Source organism: Schistocerca americana, chromosome 10 (assembly GCF_021461395.2).
Source record: "Schistocerca americana isolate TAMUIC-IGC-003095 chromosome 10, iqSchAmer2.1, whole genome shotgun sequence".
NCBI lineage: Eukaryota > Metazoa > Arthropoda > Insecta > Orthoptera > Acrididae > Schistocerca > Schistocerca americana.
In genome coordinates this window covers 83019586-83024012 of record NC_060128.1, presented here as the reverse complement: position 1 = coordinate 83024012, position 4427 = coordinate 83019586, and positions in this window count along the sequence as shown.

Genomic DNA, 4427 nt, shown 5'->3' with positions numbered 1-4427 from the left:
GGACTTTACATTGCAGATGTTTTATGACCCGTGACTCTACGCTTCATTCGATCCCTACGAAACCCTACATTTCAGCAGGATAATGCACGACCGTATGTTGCAGGTCCTGTACGGGCCTTTCTGGATACAGAAAATGTTCGACTGCTGCCCTGGCCAGCACATTCTCCACATCTCTCACCAATTGAAAACGTCTGGTCAATGGTGGCCGAGCAACTGGCTCGTCACAGTACGCCAGTCACTACTCTCGATGAACTGTGGTATCGTGTTGAAGCTGCACGGGCAGCTGTACCTGTACACGCCATCCAAGCTCTGTTTGACTCAATGCCCAGGCGTATCAAGGCCGTTATTACGGCCAGAGGTGGTTGTTCTGGGTACTGATATCTCAGGATCTTTGCACCCAAATTGCGTGAAAATGTAAGCACATGTCAGTTCTAGTATAATATATGTGTCCAATGAATACGCGTTTGTCATCTGCATTTCTTCTTGGTGTCGCAATTTTAATGGCCAGTAGTGTACAACGTCCTCTCAGCTCTCGCAAGAACAATTAACTAAGTGGCTGGTTCGTCTCGTGGAGCTCAACGCTAATATCTAGCTGAGTGTCTGCCGCAGTTAACGTAGTGTTGACTCAGATTTCTTTTCTGTGTCAGAGTTTTATGCACCCCATTGTGCATTGACGCCAGTTCAGAGAAGAGTGTCCACTGAAATTTCGGTCTTCTCTTTCTCGTAGCAAAACTGTCCCTCACCTGGGTCCTTTCGTGTTCCTCGTCACGGCTTGTTCCGACCAATAGGAGCGTTCCTCTTATTTTGTGGAAACTCTCTCTGCCAATCGCAAAGTCCATACCATTAAATTGGGTCGAAATCCCGGCACTTCACTCCTTCCTAGTTCGTTCCCGCCAATCGGACATTTTGTGCCTGCTCCAAACGCCTAAACGTTACATGCGTCCAGCATGAGGGTACCACACGCTGTTCACGTGATCAACTGTGTCACCGGTTTGTTCGTATCCATTTGGAAATTCCGAAACGCAGAGCTCCCTTCCACGCTACACTAGTGGCCCGCTACTTGCATTCCTGCACGAGTAACCTAGTGCCCACTCTGTGACTCGCGCCATGGGACGCCCCCTAAGAGCTTTCCATTGTACTGGTCATGGTGCGCCCTTCGTGCTTGTTCGTGCCTGCTCCCAAACAAAACGTTTCCTCCCGCTGCTTCCTTCACGTCTTGCTCATTGACATGCAGTATATAGGATCAGTGTGTTAATACCGTCTGTTGAGTGTCATCCGTTTGCATTACATACTTATAGGCAAATGTGCTCATTTTTTCCGAAGTAAGTTAGGTGTCATGTTCACCGTCCCATTACGATGTGTAAGGTGCGAAATTGGCAGTCATTTAATCTGCCACCTTACAGTGCAACTGATGTGACTGCACCAATCACACTCGCCACCCACCCTGAAGCAAAGGTAGAACCAGCACAGTGCCGTAACCTCTGCGAAATAGCAAGTTTTGTGCAGCGCAGCGGCCAGGTCGCCCCAGTTAAGCAGACCGCCATGTTTACTTCCGCACAAATGCAGGGACTCCAGTCAGGACCGAACCAACACCTGTGGTCGCTTCCCGCTACAAAAGATACACTGTAACAACTTCACGTAACTTCACTCGCCCTGCACGTATTCCGTCCCACACGGCGTTGTCCGGTATCGAAATGCACGAGTGCTCTGCCACAGAAACCACCTTCAGGCTCTCTTGGCTGCGCGGTCACACCCCGCGTAGAGAATGTCTATGAGCGCTCTGCAAATCTCTCTACGGCCCCACCCCGTCCCCTATCAGAGAGGCAAACCTCGCGCGTAGGGAAATTATCGCTGCCATCGACCACAGAATATCTCAGTAGATGAGCTACACTTTTTTAGAATTCTCCCAGTAAGTCGATCATCAGCCCTCGCTGCGACCATTCGACCTCACTGATACCGAACTTAGGTGTTCATATCGCTTTGCATCGTTACGCATGGATACTTAATCGACATGGCTGTGTCAAGCAGCATACCAGTAACATTGCATTTGTACATTACAGGATTGTTTTTCCTACTCATTTGCATTAACTCATTTTTTTCAATCATCACACCAAGTAGAAATTCTGTTCAAGTCATCCTGTATTCTACATTCAACCAACCACACCATTTCCGCACACTAAATCTACATCTACATGACTACTCTGCAATTCACATTTAAGTGCTAGGCAGAGGGTTCGTCAAACCACAATCATACTATCTCTCTGCCATTCCACTCCCGAACAGCGCGCGGGAAAAACGAACACCTAAACCTTTCTGTTCGAGCTCTGATTTCTCTCATTTTATTTTGATCATCATTCCTACCTATGTAGGTTGGCCTCAACAAAATATTTTCGCATTCGGAAGAGAACGTTGGTAACTGAAATTTCGTAAATAGATCTCGCCCCCACGAAAAACCTCTTTGCTTTAATGACTTCCATCACAACTCACGTATCATATCTGCCACACTCTCTCCCCTATTACGCGATAATACAAAACGAGCTGCCCTTTTTTGCACCCTTTCGATGTCCACCGTCAATCCCACCTGGTAAGGATCCCACACCGCACAGCAATATTCTAACAAAGGACGAACGAGTGTAGTGTAAGATGTCTCTTTAGTGGACTTGTTGCATCTTCTAAGTGTCCTGCCAACGAAACGCAACCTTTGGCTCGCCTTCCCCACAATATTATCTATGTGGTCTTTCCAACTGAAGTTGTTCATAATTTTAACACCCAGGTACTTAGTTGAATTGACAGCCTTGAGAATTGTACTATTTATCGAGTAATCGAATTCCAACGGATTTCGTTTGGAACTCGTGTGGATCACCTCACACTTTTCGTTATTTAGCGTCAACTGCCACCTGCCACACCATACAGCAATCTTTTCTAAATCGCTTTGCAACTTCGGATGACCTTACTAGACGGTAAATTACAGCGTCATCTGCGAACAACCTAAGAGAACTGCTCAGATTGTCACCCAGGTCATTTATATGGATCAGGAACAGCAGAGGTCCCAGGACGCTTCCCTGGGGATCACTTCAGCTTTACTCGATGATTTGCCGTCTATTACTACGAACTGCCACCTTCTTGACAGGAAATCACGAATCCAGTCGCAACAACACAGCTTGATTAGAAGTCTCTTGTGAGGAACGGTGTCAAAAGCTTTCCGGAAATCTAGAAATACGGAATCAACTTGAGATCCCCTGTCGAAAGCGGCCATTACTTCGTGCGAATAAAGAGCTAGCTGCGTTGCACAAGAACGATGTTTTCTGAAACCATGCTGATTACGTATCAATATCGTTCCCTTCGAGCTGATTCATAATGTTTGAATACAGTATATGCTCCAAAACCCTACTGCAAACCGACGTCAATGAAATAGGTCTGTAGTTGGATGGATTACTCCTACTACCCTTCTTAAACACTGGTGCGACCTGCGCAATTTTCCAATCTGTAGGTACAGATCTATCGGTGAGCGAGCGGTTGTATATGAGTGCTAATTAGGGAGCTATTGTATCAGCGTAATCTGAAAGGAACCTAATCGGTATGCAGTCTGGACCTGAAGACTTGCCCGTATCAAGCGATTTGAGTGGCTTCGCAACCCCTACACTACACTACAGTGAAACGTCTCTGTGGAGTCGTTTCAAAAGACGCTTCTCTCACTGGATTCTGTGCATCGTATTCTGTCCACCGCCTGATTGCGGTTAAGACTGAGCAATGAAACTAAAGCGTATTAAATGCTATTATGTTTGATTTTTTTATGTTCCATAGGAAATCACGATCCGTGTTTATTACGTCTTTCCCTTCGCCCTATCCTATGTGTGAGTGAATGTGACTGAATGACTGTTTTTACGTGTGGTTTCGGGTTTCTTTTGTGGGGGACGCTGAGTTGGTTGTCGTCTGCTAGGAGCAGATGATGTTTGCTTCTCGATTGGAGGGTAGCACAGGATGACCGACTTGGGATCCCAGTTCCTGGACAGAGAGGTTTACCCATTTTAGTCTGAGGTTGGTACGTCTGTCAGGTTGGTGGAGGAAGCCTACCCCTCTGGCAGCTTCCGTTGCACCGATAGTTAGGCAAAGTCTGGTACAGAAAGGACACTGCAGCTAGCGGTTGGTGAGTACAGTTCGTAGCTCCTGGAGACGGTTTCTGCTGATAGGAAGTAGGTCGAATTAGAATTTCCCTATGTTAAACTCATGGAATATTTAAGTACTTCAGCTTAACTGAAGCGTGTGTAGTTATGTATTTTCGGAATGTGGCATAATTATTTTGTTAAAAAAATCGGGGAAGACGATGGTTGAAATTAAAAGTGCGGAAGTTGCTTTGTTCCTTTCGGACATCATGGTGTGGAATTTCTAGCAGTGAATATGTTTAGGAAAAGCTAGTCAGCCTAACT